We start from the raw sequence: 19773 nt of genomic DNA, 5'->3' as shown, positions 1-19773 counted from the left end.
TTCCTGAGAATAAGGCAGGGCAGGACAGTATATGTTATGATTTTGAATCCATCATTGGATCCTAGACATACAGTAGGTGCTTCATGCGCTTGGTGGCTCACATGAAGGAATCTGTGTGGTTCGTCCTCTGTGCTTACTCAATGCCTTAGTCTCTGGTACAATTTATCTTCAAAGCCTGGCTTTGCTACACAATACTGGTGTAACCTGGGTTAATTGTATGGCTTGTGCCTCAGTTTTCTCAGCTATAAATGGGGATAACAGTTGTACAACCCTTGTAAATTCATTATGGGAAGATTAAGTTACTTAATCTTTGAACATAGGGGAGCACATGCTAGAGTCAATCATGTTAGCAGGTTGCTCACTTTCAAGGGGAGATTTGATTTCCAAGATGCCGAAAGAGGCTTTGCCACCGTTATCTCTTGCATCTGCCTGATTGAGTGTCTGAAATGCACATCATTTCATTTTCTCCTTTGGATTAATATCATCAATGACAGGTATGTGCTAAGGAACACATAATCCACACGAGGTTCAACATGGAAGCCTGCTGCTTGGGGTGGGTGGTCTCAGCAATGGGGGCAAATAAAGCTTCCAGAGTGTGAGTTCCTAGTCCCTCTCTGTCACCAGGGGAGGCCCTGCAGGGAGAGAAAGTTTCCTTTAAACCCACAACTTCCTTTAAACCCACAATTAATTAAATAGTAATGAAGTTAGGGTGGGAACTCCCAGGGCACCAAATGCAGATGCAACCAATGGAGCGTGTCAACCTCAGGCTCAATTAGGAGTACTCCAGGAGGGAGTCGCAGAGGGAATATTTGCACTAGTGTAGGCAAGGTGCTTCTTTGGCTAGCAGGTTCAGGGAGCTTCTGGCTGTCCTGGCCATCAGAATCCCCTCCTGCTGAGATCAGTTTATTGCAATTAGAGGGTGGTCTGGGGACACCATCACATGACAAGGATGTTCTCAGCTGCCTCAGTTTCCCCCATGGGAATGACCATTGGATCATTGGGTCATTATGAATGACCCATTGGATCATTCATAAAGGAAGCACAAGATGGATTTCTGATGACAGATCTTTGATGTCTTAATAAGTCCTCTCTTTGTTTGGAGTTCACTTTCTATCAAAGATGAATTAAGCCAATAACAGATGCTTTCATTCATTCACTACCACAGCTAACTTATATTTTAAGTGCTTATTACATTTATAGGACTGAGGAAGAAACAAAAGAAACGAAACTTTTCCCTCATCCTCCAGAATTTATAATTTTATTGAGGAGACATGATGCAAAACAGGCCTTTTTGGAGGCAAGGCTTCATGTTCCCACAGGGCAGGGCTGAGATGGGGACAGAAGCCTGAGCACCTCCTCTCTGCCCAGGACACAACCCTGCTCTGAGGATCATTTCTCCTTACCTGGCTGAGGGTAGTGCGCAGCGAGGGTGGGCTGGGACAGGGGGAAGCCTCAAAGGGGCTGTTAGTAAATGTGAGACGCTGACGGCATGGTGGGGGATGGTGAGCTTTGAGAGCCACCAGACCTGGGGGTGCCTTCTGAATGAATGACCACCAGGAAAGTAATCTTGGGAAGAGTGTTTCCTCATTTGCAAAATAAAGGAGATAACTGGTGTGAGATGGTATCTCATTGTGGTTTTGATTTGCATTTCTCTGATGGCCAGTGATGATGAGCATTTTTTCATGTGTCTGTTGGCTGCATAAATATCTTCTTTTGAAGTTAGGAAACAACAGGTGCTGGAGAGGATGTGGAGAAATAGGAACACTTTTACACTGTTGGTGGGATTGTAAACTAGTTCAACCATTGTGGAAGACAGTGTGGTGATTCCTCAAGGATCTAGAACTAGAAATACCATTTGACCCAGCCATCCCATTACTGGGTATATATCCAAAGGATTATAAAACATGCTGCTATAAAGACACATGCACACGTATGTTTATTGTGGCACTATTCACAACAGCAAAGACTTGGAACCAACCCAAATGTCCATCAATGATAGACTGGATAAAGAAAATGTGGCACATATACACCATGGAATACTATGCAGCCATAAAAAATGATGAGTTCATGTCCTTTGTAGGGACATGGATGAAGCTGGAAACCATCATTCTCAGCAAACTATTGCAAGGACAAAAAACCAAACACCACATGTTCTCACTCATAGGTTGGAATTGAACAATGAGAGCACTTGGACACAGGAAGGGGAACAGGAAGGGGACTGTTGTGGGGTGGGGGGAGGGGGGAGGGATAGCATTAGGAGATATACCTAATGTAAATGATGAGTTAATGGGTGCAGCACACCAACATGGCACATGTATACATATGTAACAAACCTGCACGTTGTGCACATGTACCCTAGAACTTAAAGTATAAAAAAAAAATCACAAAAATTAAAAAAAAAAATGAAGGAGATGATAGCTGCTCTTCAAGGTTACCATACAGATGAGTTGTAGCACAGGTGAGCGACTTGCAGCATGACAAGTTGGATAAAGACAGAAGCTGCATTTCCTTCTTCTTATTGTCACATTCTCAGCTCCCTGGGGTGTTGTCTAGCAAGAATGGGGGTTTGTAGAATATTACTTGAATTCCTTCAACTAGGTAAATGTCTTGCATGTAGCAGACACTTAACACTCATAAATGTTTCATTGTTTTATGATTATTTAGCTTACTTTCAGCTCTAAAATTATGTGATTTATTGACATGATTCAAATGAAAACTAGCAATAAAGAAATAGCTTCATTTGTCAATGCCTTTTCTGTGAACTGTTGAGTAAGGAGATCAGGCTTTCAAGAAAAAATTCATTCTTTTCATGAGAGCAAAGAATGAAGAAATTGGATAAGGGAAGGAGAAGGATGGGGGAGGTACAGGATTTTAGGAGAACCTTACAAATGGGCTCTGTCAGGGGTGAACCTGATGAAGCTGACCTAGGATTATTCCACCAGCCCAGCCTGAGCCAAGAGTCCAGCTGCAAGTGGTTTATTCAGGACGTACTCCCAGGAGAAACTGGTTGTGCGTGGGATAAGGCCCAACAGAGAAGGAGTGCAGTTTTGAGTGGAGACCCAGCTTCAGCCTGAATCGATGGGTATATTACAGTATATATTCCAGGGTGTGTCTGGCTTATCTTGAAGCCATGGGTTAGGGATTCCATACTTCTGTGAACCTCCAGGCAGCTCCACCAGCTCAAAGGCAGGCCTCTGGAGAAAGGCACAGGTGTGAGCCATTAGCAGCAATGCACAAGGAACCTGGGGGATGGGTGTACAGAACTTTCAAGGCTTCCATGGAGATCTGAGTGGGGCACCAAGAGTTCTTGATACCAAGGCAGCTTTAGGAGGGGGCTGCCTTAGGTTGGAGCTCTCAGAGCCCAGATTCCAACAAAGGTCAGTCTGGGAACAGTCACCAAAGGCAGATGGTGACACAGGTCCTCTAAGTCTATTCAGCCCCGTGGAATTCTGAAGCACAGGCACAAGGGGCTACTTGAGAAGCCTCAAGGGGATACCTGAAGCCATTCTCCTTGGCCAAAGAACATCTTTAAGTTCTGAAGAGCTTTTGTGGGCAAAGTCAATCCTTGAAGTGGCAGTTTAAATTAAAAAAAAAAAAAAGAAAACATTAAGGGTCAATTTGCATTTCAACTTTCAGGCAATTTCTGATAGCAAAAACACAATCCAAATCCTGACATTTTTGGTGTAGGTTGAACATGGGATAATTTGTATATTAAAGTGCGCGATCCCAATTGGCCCTTATTCAGTGGTGAGGAAAAAATTGCATTCCTCTAGAGCATCTGCTTTATGCATACAATATAAGAGCTTATAATAATATAACCAGTCATGTTTTACTGACTGACCCAAAGCAGAACCTCAGTGTGGCTGATCCGCAGCCAGCGGACAGGCATTTACATGTGTCCTTGGGATATTAACCTTGTCTTGGGTGGTGTCTCACATTCTATCTCTCTTTGCCTTGTTCTTTATTTTTCTTTTTTTGAGATGGAGTGTCACTCTGTCACCCTGACTAGAGCACAGTGGCGCAATATCAGCTCACTGCAACCTCTGTCTCCCAGGTTCAAGTGATTCGATTCTTCTGCTTCAGCCTTCCGAGTAGCTGGGATTACAGGCACACAACACGATGCCCAGTTATTTTTTGCATTTTTAGTAGAGATGAGTTTTCGCCATGTTGGTCAGGCTGGTCTCGAACTCCTGATCTCAAGTGATCTGCCTGCCTCACCCTTTCAAAGTGCTGAGATTACAGGTGTGAGCCACCAAGTCTGGTCCTGCTTTTTTTTTTTTTTTTTTTTTTTTTTTTTTAAATCTAAGGATCATTTGTTATCCAGCTTGAACATTTTGGAATAATTATTTCTTTTAATTATAGACAATTAATGTAATTTAGCCAGGATGCTCTAACTCTGCCAGTATCAAGGGCAGTAAATGATCTCTGCTTGTACCTCTTTGTTACCTGGGACATATTTCTATTTTTGCATTTATCATATTAGAATAAAATACTTATATTGTAGCCAGTGTTTTCCTATTGACCCAGAAGCCCTTTAACAGCAGGTCCCAGATTTTATATTAATCTCTTTCCCTTATGTTACCTTGCGGAGCCCATGCTTAAATAGTTGTTGATGACATAAACGGTCACCAGAGCTTGGCCTATGCCAGCTGGTCAGTCCAGTCCAGGCACCTCAGGACAAATTATCCACTTTGAACTACTTTGATGTCTAATAGAATAAATACATACTTCACCAACAGAAAAAAAATCACAGCAAAAGCCAGTGATGTTGTTGGTTTATGTGTAAGACAATACATACATTCTTGCAGTCTTAGAAAGGGAATGTACATGAATAGATATAGAAATAGAATGGAAAGAAAAAGATGTTAATTGTGGTTAGGACAAGGTGCTAGAATTATAGATTAATGTCTTTTTTTCATTATAGATTTCAGCAATCTCTGACATTTCTAACAACAGAAGTGCTAGAGATAACAGTAAAATATATTTAAAAGATATGTTGTTAAAAATGAAAGGGAAAAATCCTTAAACAATAAAGAGTAGAAAACTTGTTGCAAAGGCATACTTCCATTTGGAGAGATGTGTGTCTCTATAGTGAACGTTGTCTTGGCTGTCTGACTTTAATTAAATATATCATCCCTCCAGAGGTACATACTGTATATTAAATTTTTACATTGGCCATTAAGAATTTAGTTTAAAAGTCTCACTCTTGACAGAACAATCTTCCAAGAATTAGATTTTACTTTTCAGTTTAAATTATTCCATCCTCTCTTCTTTTTCAATTTAAGTCACTTATTTGCAACAAAACACTGGGTGAAATGAAACCATTTGAGTGAATAAATCATGAACTCCAGAGAATGTAGCCCACATGCTGTGCATGTAATGAAATCTGTTTCTCTTTGATGATCTCAATTAAAAGAAGTTAAGAATTGATAGTGTGACTTTAATTATTTCTTGATGTATCTATGCTTTCTGCTAGGCAGAAAAAGCTTCTATCAGGGTTTCTTAAGGTTGTCCTTGGTATCAGGCCCCTGAAATGAATGGTTAGGAATATTTCAGGGAAGAGGACCAAGAACTGATATTAACAATAAAAGGGTGGAAGCCTTTTGTTCACGTGAACTATTAGTTTATTATAAACACCCCCAACACAGAGACAAAACCATTATTCTATTTTGCTCACAATCAGTGGGTCAGGAGTTCTGGCTGGGCTCAGCCAGGTGGTTCTTTTGCTGCATATGGTATTGACTAGGGTTCCCTGATGGAATCCTAGAAAAGAACCCAGGAAATGATTGGTTATTTCAGTATCTATTTAACATGTTTTAATTGAGTTTTTTTTTTTTTTTTTGGTCTAGGCTCTGGTGAATCTGTTGAATAAGACTTAAAATTTCTGCCTTCATCAAGCTTATATTCTAATGAGAAGACGGATAATTAAATAAATACTTCAACATACAGTCTCAGCTACAGTAATGTGCAGTGAAGAAAAAATCGTGAGAAAATAGGCTAGAAAATGACTGTGGAGGCAGGAAGGGGAATTTTTTTGCTGTTTAAGTGCTGAGGGAGGATCTCCTGGTATATAACATTTGAACAGATGTTTTAATGAGGTAAGGAAGTTACCATGTGGCAATATGAGAAAGAAAAATTTTATTTGGAAAGAGTAAGAAACACAAAGTCCCTGAGGCAGAAATAAGCCTTGACTTTTTGAGCAACCCAGAGTGGTTGAAGCAGAGTCAGAGCACTAGGCAACGTTAGTTGTTAAACACTGCGTAAGAAGTCAGCCCAATACTAAGTGGCTTAAAGCAATAACAGTAACTTATCTCTCGTGAATTCTGTTGGCCAACAGTTCAGGAGGGGCTCATCTGTGGTTCTGGCTCAGAGTCTCTTGTGTCACAGGTCAGCTGGACGTCCATCATCTGAAGGTTTGACCAGGGCTGGGGGAGCCACTGCCAAAGGAGCTCCCTCCCGAGGGTGGTGAGTTTATGCTGACTGTTGGGTGGGGGCCTCGGTTCCTCACAGCGTGGTAGCTGAGTTCTAAAGGTGAGCAAAGAAAGAGAGAGAGAGATCTAGGAGGAAGCTGCATTCTTTATACAACATAGTCTTATAATTCAACCAATCTGAATTCTGCTGTACTCTACCAGTCAAAGTCCACACCTGTAGAGACCAGACCACTCTTTAAAGAGTGGGAGGAGCATCAGCCACATTAAGAGAGCATGTGGGATGAGATAACTAGGTAGGTTTGATCATCTTTGAGAAACACAGTCCAGCCCAGGTGGTTAGATAACTTAGGGACTTGGGGCCATAGGAAGGAGTCAGGATTTTAGAGCAAGTGCAATGAGAATCCTTGGAAGGTTTGGATAGAGAGATGGTATCATCAGATTCACATTTCCAGAAGTTCATTCTAGACGGTGTGTGTAAAACTGACTGTAGAGAAGAAAGACAAGAGGCTACTGATGTTTTCCAGGAAAAAAAAAGATGATGAACTCAGTTATGCCTATGAAAATGGCAGAAACTTTCAAGTTTGGGAAATGTTTTAAAGTTTGAAACAATATGACTTACTTTTGTATTAGGTGTCGGATTTGAGAAAGAGGAATTAAAGTCTCCTAGAATTTGGGTTGGAGCAAATGGGCAAAAGATGCATTCTTTATTGAAATGGAGAAGACAGGGTAAGGAGCTGATTGAAGAATGATGGGGACTGAAGTGTCCATATTGGGCAGGCCCAATTTGGTGCCCATGGACAGGTTGGATACAAGGAGTTCTAAGAAGGGGCAATGCAGTGGGCCGTGGGCAGTTCATTGGTGATCCTGACAAGACCTTGAAGAAGGCCTGACTGGGGTGGTTGAAGAGAGAATAAATAAGGAAGAAGAGACAAAATTTAAGATACATCTCATTAAAAATGAGACTTAATTGACAAAAGTATAGAATTCTATTGGAGGACCAAAAATATTGAAAGAATTAAAATAACGCAATCATCATATCATGGTTTGAACCTAAGGGGCAAATAAACAATTTTCTAAGTCATGAATAATATCAACTCACCTACACTAACAGTCTGTGTACAGTGTAGACAGACAGCACACACACACAAACACACATGCAAAGTCATAGTATTTGTGTTTTATAGAAGAAAGTTTCAAAGAGGAGGGACTTACTACTATAGTCAGGAAAAGTCAGAGGAGAAACTATAAATAAGACTCTGCTTGTCCATCTCATAGTCCAAAATTCTAGGAGTGTATGCCTGTGCACATACACACACCCCTGAGAATAGTGCTTGCTGGTATTTTACTCTGTAAAAGGTGACTGACTACAAGACTTGTGCCATAAAATTCTATCTAGAAATTTTTGGCTGTCTTAGAAATTTTTGGCTGTCCAGCATATTTATTCATCTTTCAGCTGTATTGTGGGAGCTAAGAAGGCCCCCACCACAGTGTGTTCTACTTCTTAGTGTATATTGGTTACAATTATTGTTTAATTTATTATTGTTATTTTTGACCTAAGTTTATAGTGAGCACAGATACCCCTGTTCCCATTTATTGGCACATCCCAGTTAAATTTACTGAGCACTTACTATGTGCCAGGCTCTGCTAGTGTTGTCAGTCAATACTGGCATTACACGCACAGATCATGTCCAGCAGAGAGAGGAGGACATGAAAAGACTTCCGGCTTGGAAGGAGTTAATTACTAGATATAAAGGAGGGTCTCTTCTTCAATGCACATGATTATATACTTCCAACCTGTTATGGACAGGCTGAACATGAGTGGGAGAGTGAATGGGGACCTCAGAAAGGCTGCTCTCTCACTAGCCCAGAAGGGGCCTGAATGTCCAGGAAGCCGCCCATGAACACCAACTCGGTTTGAGGCTGAGTGTCAGGCAGACATGCATGTGCCACAGACCCCGACAACTGGGATCTCTTTGCATATCAGTCTCCTTCAGATTGCAAATTTCTATCATGGTCCTGACTCTCCTAAAACCTTTGCGGGGTTGTGTCTGTAAGGTGCAAAAGGCACATATGCTCTGGTCACCAGATTCTATGAGACATTCTCCCTAGCTCCAAACCATGCTGAGTTATGGCTGTAATCCTTATAAGAAGGCCTAAGCAGAAACTTTGACTCCTGGGCCATTTGTATTCCCTAGTCTCAGCGTTAGTTGCCAAACAGCAAATCTGTCCTTGTCTTTGTTCATCCCTTCTGTCTTTGAGTTCCTTGTCACCATCCAGGCCTCATAAACCTTGTGCTTCCTCAGAGGCTGCAGCATCAATAAAGGTTTATCTATTAAACAAGAATTCAATTTCAGGGAAGACAAATTCTGCTCCCATTTCCTTTAGAATACCATTGACATTTTCAAAATAGATAGATAGCTACTAAAATCAAACTTTTTGCTAATAATAAAATTGGATTTTGTTAAAGCTCCACAAAATGTTCAAATGGTGTGGCTGCGTAGTCTCTGAAACTCTACTGGGCATCGGGGCTCTAGGGAAGCAGAACTTTCTACCCCACCTAGATTATATACGTGATCCGAAGACAAGTTCAGGGTCTCTTTTCGAAATAACAAAAGCTGTGAAATGTTCCTTAAAATGAGTACTTCTCCAAGGTCTTTGTGTTTCCTTAGTCCTCACCACACAGGCACTAAAAGACACTTAAGAAACAGGTCTCCTCAATATCAATAATTTACAGGTGGAGCAGCCATTTTAGGGGCCACAAACACGGTTGGCCTGGGGTCACATATCAAGCTTGAGGCAAATTTAGGGGTTCAACTGCCATATCACCTATCTCAATTGGCCATCAGTACTTCAATTTGGATATTGTCAATTACTTTTAGTAGACGATTTGTTTCATTCATTCATTTATTCATTCAATCAATATTTATTGATGGCCACCTCAAGGGATAAGAGACACTTAACAAGACATATTACCAGATGGAATGAATGTTTCTGTTCCCTCTAAATTTGTCTGTTGAAACCCTAACCTCCAATGTAATGGTGTTAGGAGGTGGCATCTTAAGGAAAATATTAAGATACTAATTAGTAGTAGATGACATGATGAGGGCAGAGTCCCATGATGGGATTAGTGGTCTTATGGGAAGAGAAAGAGACATCAGGGCTCTCTTCAACACATGAGGACAGATTGAGAAGGCAGCTGTATCCAAGCCTGGAAAAGGGTCATCCCCAGAACTTGACCAACCCCATAGTGGTGCTATGGAGACTTTAAGAGACAGATGAGGTACTTAGCACTGAGTCAGGTGTTATGGTTTTCACAGCAGCCATTTTACAGTCAATATTTAATAAACATCAGCCAGTAGCAGGAGCTAAGACTGGTTCAGGTGTAGTGGTGGCACCCATAGCCCAGTCTCCTCCCCAGCAATGTGGGCAGCATTTCTTAGATGTTTTGCATGTAAGACTTGGAGGAAGGATGCCTCATACCAGTCTGCCTTGGAGTGTCTGCTCCATAAATACCTTCGTTATTCAAATATTTGAAAGCTTCTGAATCTTATGAAGAATACAGAATATGTTCATTTGTTGTTTCATGCTGGAATATTTACTAGTGCTGATTTAATTTTTTAAAATTCAGGATTACTATGCTACCTGTGATGGTGAAAAATGAGACTGTCATTAAAGATGGCACCAATTCTCTGCCACTTATCTCATGGAGAAGTGAGGTCCAATTCCCATACACTTGAAGACGGGCTGGTTTTGGTGACTTGCTTGACCACTTGAATGCTTGCATGCAAAAGAGAATATGTTCTGGAGTTCCGTGGGTAGGTCATGAGAAGCCTTGCAGCTTCCACTTCAGGCTCCTAGGATGCTTGCTTGCTCTTGGATGCTTTAGTTTCCATCTAAGAAGTCCAACCTTTCTGCTTCAGAGGAAAGAAGAAGAGGTCCTGGGGTTACCTGGAGGAAGAACGGGGCCTCCTAGACATGTGTGCCAAGCTGCTGGGCATGTGAATAAACCTGACCTGCACCCTTCAGATCAACCACTTGATGAGCTGAGTACCCTAAGTGCTCCAGTCACTCCATGTGGAGAAAAAGAAACTTTTGGCTGAGACTTGCCTGAATTCCTGATCCACAAAACTGAGAGATGTAATAAAATGGTTGTTATATGCTGTAAGTGTGGGTGCAGTTTGTTATTCAGCAAGAGATAACTAACCAGTGTCTTAAAGTGATTCATTTAAGTTGCTGAGGTCTTAGGTTGAGACTGCAGTCATTCAGGTAGGATGTACCAAGGAGACTTAGCGATGATTCCTCAAATCATAAAAGGTTCTAATATGAACTCTGTACACCAAAGCATTTGGGATTTATACCTATTCTCTATCACCAGGCCTTGTTCTTCAAGGCCATCTTGTTTTAATATGAGTATTAAATTATCTGAAATGAGTATTAAATTCTGTGCTGAGAAGTGACACTGCACTCAAAATCAGGTGCCTGGACTCCTAGTAGCTTCTGACTTTCACATTAGTACTGCGGGAATAAAAGTTAAGCCACTCTGAATTTTTTTTTCTGATTTTTAAAATTTTAGAAGAAGAAATGATGCAAGAAAAAGCTTTTATGATTTAATTTTATTTTCATCTTTCCCCTGGAGCCAGACACTTGTTCATTTGAGCTGTTGCAATGTCTGTTGCCTTGTGGTTCTATCATAACATTCTATTCAAGAAGATAGGCAAATCACTGTGGTTCAGTAATGCCTCAAACTGTTTTACAGTATCCTTATGGATTATATTTTTCAGTGCAGAAGAGTTTTTTTTTTTTTTTAAAAAACTTGTGTGAGTTTTATGGACAGAGCCTATAAATTCAAGATTTATTTATACATACTATCCTTCAAATGGAAGATTTTTCACTTAGAGTAAATTTCACTGACCCCTCAAAAAGATATCAATCCCACTTCCATTGCTCATCCAGAGGCTTTGCAGATTGGTGGAGAAATATGAGACCCTACCTCTGTTCTTTTTCTAAAGAAATATAACAAATTGTTTCCTTAGTAAATTTAAATTTTATGAAGTGTTCAAAAGTCAATAAAAGTTATAGCTGTAAGCAATCTAGGAGACTCTTGAAAGAATTTATCTCCAGTCATTCTGCAAGCTACAGTCCAGTAACAGATTTGTGTCCGTGGTTTCAAATTCAATACACATAAGTGTTATGAGACACTCACCAGATAGCTGGTATTAACAGGAGAAACCAAGATTTTAAACAGAGGAAAGAGATAGCCCTTCTGCTACAATCCCTTTAAAAACAAATTTAATATCTTCAAAATAAGAACTGTGGAACTATTAAGAGTTCAAGTCCCAAAAAGCAAAATTGTATGCACTTTAAATTTAAAAAGGTCTTGTCTGATTTAGTAAGAAAATAGATTTTTAGGATAGCTTAAAACATTTTCAAAAAGAGTAGCATACTCATTATAAACTAACATAAAAATCAACTGCAGAACTTCTACTTCCCAGAAAACAGAACAGATATACTTGGCCCTACTTCTTTCAACAAGTACAGCTAAAACTTTGGAAATTATGAATGAGACAAACATAAGAAGACTTAGAGGGGTGGATAGAATAAGACAAACTGATTAAGGATCTCAGGACCCAATAAATTATATGGCAGCAAGTTCCCTTGGTTTTCCTTTTGCCTTATATATTCCAGACTTGGAGGTGAAAAAGTTAGCAACCCAGAATGTCAATCAGCACAGTCAAGAAAAAAGCCAACAAAAGTCTGCCTTCTGTCCAATAACAGATGAATGAATAAATAAGATGTGACGTAAAAGCATAGTGGAACATTATTCAGTCTTAAAAATGAAGGATAGTCTAACACATGCTACAACATAAATGAATCTTGAGGATATTATGCTGAGTGAAATAAGCCAGTCACAAAAAGACAAATACTATATTACTGCATTTATATGAAGTACCTAAAATAGTCAAATTCATAGGAATAGAAAGCAGAATGGTAGTCATGATGGGTTTGCTGTAGGGACGAACGAATGGATAATTGTTTAATGGGAATGGAGTTCCAGTTTTGTAAGATGCTTGCAAGTTCTAGAGATTGGTAAATACACTTAACACTACTAAATAGTACACATAAAAGTGATTAATATGTTAAATTTTATGTTATATGTATTTTACCACAATGAAACATTTTTCATAAAGCTTACTCTCTCTAGCCAAAGATCTAGAAAAGGAACAACCTTCCAAGACAATAACCATTCTACTCCATCCAAACATCACAGAAGAACTGAGGCACCAGCCCCGCCCATGCAAAGATAGGCTGTGTGGGGAGCCCGGACTTCCACCCTTGACAGGCTGAAGGACCCCCATCCCACCCCCTGCCACTAGGATGGGGTCAGAAGCTTTCATTCTTGCTAGGCAGTAACCACCCCCAACTCACTACAATGTCAGTGTGGAGCCTGGATCTCAACCCTCCCCCAGCAGGGATGTAGAGGCACAACCCTTTCCTAGCAGGAATGACTTCAGAGAAAGCCATCTATTTAAATAAAATCTGGAGTCTCATAACATAGGAACAAAATGTTCAAGTTTCAAATAAAATCACGTCATATTGTGACATAAAAGATCATAAGCTAAATGGAAATCCAATCAATAGATCCCAACACCAAGATGACAGAGCCATTAGAATTATCTGACCTAAATTTTAAAGCAACAATTTTAAAAAATGCTTCAACCAGTATTTATAAACATGCTTGAAGCAAAAGAAAGTCTCAGCAAAGAAACTAAAGAACCAAATGACAATTTTAGAACTAAGAAGTACAATAATGTAAAAAGCTCAGTAAATAGGCTTAACAGCATAGTAGAAAGGACGGAGGAAAGAGTCAGCAAACTGGATAGCAGAACAAAAGAAATTAAACAACAAAGAGAAAATAGACAAAAACAAACAAAAAAACAAGTAAACAAAAACCATAACCTCCAAAACTTGTGAAACTAAAGCAATAAAAGAGCTACCTTTGATATCATCAATCTGTTAGAAGGAAAGGAGAAAAAGGAAGGCTGAAAAATTACTCTAAGAAATAATGACCAAAATTTCCCAAATTTGGCAAAAGTCGTAGACCTACAAATTCAAGAAGCTGAGTGAACCTCAAAGCAGCATAAACCAAAAACCTACATTAAGACACATGAAATTTAATGTGAAAACTGAAGACAAAAATCTTTAAAGCAGCAAGAGAGAAACAATTGGAATTACAGTATATTTCTCATCAGAAATCATAGAGGCCAGAATGCAGTAGCACTTTTTTTAGGTGCTTAAAGGAAATAATTATGAACCAAGAATCCTATACCAATTAATATATTCTTTAAAAGTGAAGGAAAATTTAAGATTTTCAGATTAGAGTAAACTAATAGAATTTGTCACCAGCAGAACTACCCTAAAAAAATGACTAAGGGAATTATTCAAACAGAAGAAAAAGATTAAAGGAGAAATCTTGGAACCTTGGAAGAAAGAAAAGAAAACAATTAAAATAGTAAAAAACATGGTAAATAAATGCATTTTTCTTTTTCACTTGGGTTTTCTAAATTGCATTTGATGTTTGAAACAAAAAATTATAACGTTGTCTTATGTAGTTCTAAATGTATATAGAGAAATACTTAAGGCAACTCTGTTATAAAAAAGAATGGGCATACAAAGGAAGCTATGATTTCTACACTTCATTCACACAAATACATCACATTATTTCACTCAATGACACTATTAGACTAAATAAGATATGTACATATATTGTAATAATACAATACTTAGAACAACCACTAAAAACATTATACAAAGAGATACTCTCAGACATGCTACAGATAAATAGATAAAATGGCACCCCCAAAATGTATAAATAACCCACAGGAAAACATGAAAAACAAAACAAACAAAAAAGAACAAACAAAAAGCAGAAATTAAAATGTCAAGTTTAAGCCCCTAATATTAATAATTCCACTTAATGTAAATGGTCTAAATATAAAAGACATAACTAAAAGACATAAAATGATAGCCAGGATTTTTAAAGTTACATAAATGCATGCTTTCTAAAAGAAACTCACTTCAAATATAACAATATAGGCAAGTTGAAAGTAAAAGAATTTTAAAAAGACATATTATTTAAGCAGTAATCAAAGAAAAGTAGGAGTAAACTAGTCTAGAGACAGAGAGGAACTTTGTATAATGACAAAAAAGCAACTCTTCACATAAATTGTAGTAATCCTAAGTGTGTATGTACCAAACAACAAAGCTACAAAATATGCAAAGCAAAACCTGTTAGAAATGAAAGGAGAAAAACACAAGTCCACAACTATAGCTGGAGACTTTAACACTCTTATCTCTACAACTGATAAACTAACTAAACAGAAAATCAACAAGTACATAGAATAATTTAACAATACCATCAATCAATAGGATTGAATCAACATTTATGGAATATTCCACACAACAGCAGCAGAATACACATTCTTTTCAAGAGCTCATGGAACATATTCCAAGATGAGCTATGTCCTGGGCCATGAAACAGATCTCAACAAGTGGAAAATAATTAAGATCTAACAGAGCATTTTCTTTGACCACAATGAAATCAAACTAGAAATCAATAACAGAAAGATGACAGGAAAATCTCTAAACACTTGGAAAGTAAACAATATACTTCTAAATAATCAGTTGATCAGAGAATGTCTCAAAGGAAATAAAAAGTACATTGAGCTGAATAAAAATAAAAATACAACATATCAACACTTGTGAAACCAGTTAAAGCAGTGATAAAAGGGAAACTTCTAGCACTAAATGCATACATTAGAGAAGTGGAAAAGTTTCAAATCAATAACCAAAGCTCCCAAATCAAACATCAGGAAAAATAAGAGCAAAAGAAACCCAAAGCAATCAGTAGAAATGACATAATAAGGGTAATATAAGGAATACAAGAATATGAAAACAAAAAAACACAATAAACAGTAGAGAAAGTCAATGAAACAAAAAGCTAGTTGTTTGATAAGACTGGTAAAATTGATGAACCTGTAGCAGGACTGACAAAGACAGAAAGACAATTTATCAATATAAGGACTGAAACGGGATATCAATGTACACCTGGCAGACAACACAAGGATAATATTATTAGTTATTGTTGTTAATCTCTTACTGTGCCTAATTTATAAATGAAACTTTATCATATGTATGTATGTACCGGGGGAAAAAACATAATATATATAAGATTCAGTACTATCCGTCCTTTCAGGAATCAACTGAGGGTCTTGGAATACATCCTTCACAGATAAGAGGGGAACAATACTATTGTAGATAATTCATATAGGCCTAAACTACCAAGGAAATTGAATTCATAATTTTAAAACCCCAAAAGAAATATCCAGGGCCAGATGATGTCAGTGAAGAATTCTACCAAATGTTATAAAAGAATCAACATTCTATATTGCTTCTTCCAGAAAACAAAAGAAGGGAAACATGTCCCAATCCATTTGATACAGCTAAAATTTCTGTAACATAAAAATCAAAGACAGTACAAAAAAAACTAAAGAAAACTGCCAAAATCCCTTATAATAAACACCAAAAATCCTTAAGAAAAGAAAAATAAGGCCTTGACCTCAGTTTAACATTTTATATAAAAATTCCCAGCACTTTGGGAGGCTGAGGCCGGCAGATCATGAGATCAGGAGTTTGAGACCAGCCTGACAAACATGGTGAAACCCCATCTCTACTAAAATACAAAAATTAGCCAGGCGTGGTGGCGCACCCCTGTAATCTCAGGTACTTGGGAGACTGAGGCAGGAGAATCGTTTGAACCCAGCAGGTGGAGGTTACAGTGAGCCGAGATCATGCCACTGCACTTCAGCCTGGGTGACAAAATGAGACTCCATCTCAAAAAACGAAACAAAACAGAACAAAACAAAACAAACAAACGAAGAAACCTCAAAACGCATTACTGACTTAAATGTAAAATGTAAAACAATAAATAAAACTGTAATAAACTTTTGGGAAAAAATAGAAAATCTTCTAAATGTAAGGCTAGGCAAAGACACCAAAAGCCAAAAGCCCAGTCCATAAGAGTAAGAATTGTTACACTAGACTTCATTAAAATTAAAAACTTCTACTTTTCAAAAGACCCTGTTAAAAGAATAAAAGGCTAAGTTACAGATTGAGAAAAAATGCTCACAAACTACATGTTCAAGAAAGTACAAGTATCTAAATTAAAAAAAATCAGAACTCAAAAGTAAAAAGGAATAACCCAATTAGAACACGGACAAAAGACATTAAAAGTTCATATATGGCAAAAAAGCCCATGAAATGATGTTCAGCATCATCAGATGTTAGGAAAATGGTGATTAAAACCATGAGGAGGTATCGCTACACATCTGTCAGAGTCAATAAAATACAAAACAGTGACAGTGATGCAGGGCAGGCAAGCCCCCAAAATGGGACTTAGCCTGGGGAGATTCTTGGCTTCCCAGAAAAGGATTAAAGGGCAAGCTAGCGGACTTGTTAAACAGCAATTTTTACACCAACTTTTATTGAAGCAGCAGTGCACGGCAGCAGCAGAGGTACTGCTCATTGCAGAGCAGGGCTACCTCACAGTCAGTGTGTCCAGAGCAGCAGCTCAGAGGTAGTGCGGCACTCATATTTATACTCACTTTTAATTATATGCAAATTAAGGGTGTTGTTTATGCAGAAATTTCTAAGATGAGAGTGGTAACTTCCAGGTTGTCAGGTGGTTGTCATGGAAAGGGGTGGTAACTTCTTGATGTTGCCACGGCAATGGTAAATTGACATGGCACACTGAAGGGTGTGTCTTATGGAAAGCTACTTCTACCCTGGACCTGTTTTAGCCAATCCTCAATTTGGTCCAGTGTCTGAGCCCTGCCACTGAAGTTGAATTCCACTTCCTACCACAGTAACACCAAGTGCTGGTGAGAATGCAGAGAAACTGCACCACTAATACATTGCTGGGGGGGAATATAAAATGATACAACCACTCTGGAACATAGTTTGGTAGGTTCTTTAAGAAAAACTAAACATGCAACTACCTATATCATCCAGCAATTATACTCTTGGGAATTTATCTTGGAGAAATGAAAATTTATGTTCACACAAAAAACATGTTCATATAAATGTTAATAACAGCTTTAATCATAATAACACCAAACTAGAAAAAACCCAGATGACTTTTCATGGGTGAATGGTTAAACTCTGCTACATCTGTACTATGAAATACTACTTAGCAATAAAAAGGAACAAAATATTGATACATGAAACAACCTGGATGAATATTCAGAGAGTTATACCGAGTGAAAAAGAAAAAAAAATTCTGAAGTATTACATATTGTATGGTTTTATTTACTTAACATTCTTGAAATGACAAAATTATAGAAATGGATGACAGATTGTGGTTGTGAAGGGTTGAGGAGGGACTAGGGATGGAAGGAAGTAGACATGGCTATGCAAAAAGGCCTCATTAGGGTTCCCTGGGTGACGGAAATGCCTTGCATCCTGACCGCATCAGTGTCAATATCCTCATGTAATATTGTACTATCATTTTGCAAGATGTTACTTTTAAGTGAAATTAAGTAAAGGACATACAGGATCTCTCTGTATTATTTCTTACAATTGCATGTGGACCTATAATTATTTCAAAATAAAATTTAATATAAAAAATAATTAGAATGGCTAAAATGAAAACGATGGAAAACACCAAGGAGTGGCAAAAATGTGGAGTAATGGCATTCTTATGCAGTCCCAGAGAAAGGGTAATGTATCTTTCTGTACAGTCAATTGACATTTCTCTAAGGTTAATTAACAAGGGTATCACACCTTGTTAAATGTTTGGCAGTGTCTATAAAGCGGAAATGTATAAACTAGCAATTTGCTTCTAGATGCACACCCACCAGGGATGTGTTCACATGTGCCTAGAAGACCTGTGCCTAGAAGGCTGTAAATATCTGAACGTGGAAAACCCCCAATGCTCCATCATAGGAGAATGAATGAATTGCCAACAGTATATTTGCCAGTGAATACTAGACAGCATGAGAATGAACAATCAACATTCACACGACACAAAGTGCATGAATCGTAGACATATTATTGGGCTAAAGAAGCCAAACCCAAGAGAGCACATTTGCATAGTCCCATGTTCATAGAACTTGAAGATTAACTGTTAAAATTAATCACTGTGGAGAGAAGTGAGGATACCCCTTGGAGGGGCAGTTCCTGGAAGGGACACAAGGGGACTTGGAGCAGCTGATATCATTTTTCTTCTTTATCCCTCTGGTGTAACCTGAATGAGTTCACTTTGTTCACATCAGGCTCACTCTGAATTTTGCACTTTCCTGTATACATCTTACACTCCACAAAAAATGAGAAACCCAAATGAGGTATGCATCAGGAAAAGCGGCATGATTGTGAGTTACTTTGTGAAGAGGAAAGTCAGGACACCCCACATTTTTCCACTGTGAGCATGGCTGCCACACGCAGGAGCATGGGAAGTGCTGTGAAAATTTGCCCCTCCAGCTTCACCAGGGCTCTGCCCTTCCTCAGCCTCATTGCTTTGGGACTTTCCGTCCTGGTGACTACCCCACTTGGATCTTGCACTGACATCATGGCTGCTGTTTCTCTTATTATTCTAAACATTTTAAAGTAATTTTCTGAGGTTATGTGTGGACAATTCATTCATTCCCCGAATGTGGGCTGAGGACCTGGATATCTTGCGCCACACATCGTGCAAGACCCAGATGGTAAGAAGATGAACAAAACTAAGCTCCTGCCATTGTGATACACAGAGCTAGTGAGAAACACACCGCAACTGCCATGTGTGGAAGAACGGAGGGTGACCCATGTGCTCTGGGCGTGGAGGCTGGTGTAAGCGCCTGGAGAGGTCTGGGGATGAGCCATTGGAGGGGGTCTTGACGATTGATGGGTTCTAGACAGGGCCATTCCTGGACGGTGACCTATCCATGTAGGAGTGGGCTGGAGACTTCAGAGGAGTGAGTCCATGGCAGCAGGTTAAGGAAATAGACTGAAATAGCCTTCCATCCCTACTGCCTCGCAGCAAAAAGGCTCCCTCCACCCTGGGAGGCTTGCTTCCTTCTGGTGTGTTTGTGCTTGCACATGGCTCCATTTATTTCCCTTTCACTCTCAAATGCCAGGTGCAGCCTCCTGCCAGGGCTGCTGCTGAGAGAGCTTGTGATGGAAAAGGTTAGAGGCTTCAGGCTGAGAAGAACAGCCAACCTTTTCATGGAGGGCCATACTGTGACCTCAGAGACCTTCTCTGCCAGCCTCCGCCTCCCAGGAGAATGGCTGCTTGAGGACCCCAGGCTTT

This window comes from Pongo abelii, chromosome 21 (assembly GCF_028885655.2).
Source record: "Pongo abelii isolate AG06213 chromosome 21, NHGRI_mPonAbe1-v2.0_pri, whole genome shotgun sequence".
NCBI classification, from domain to species: domain Eukaryota; kingdom Metazoa; phylum Chordata; class Mammalia; order Primates; family Hominidae; genus Pongo; species Pongo abelii.
This window is presented reverse-complemented; position numbering follows the sequence as displayed.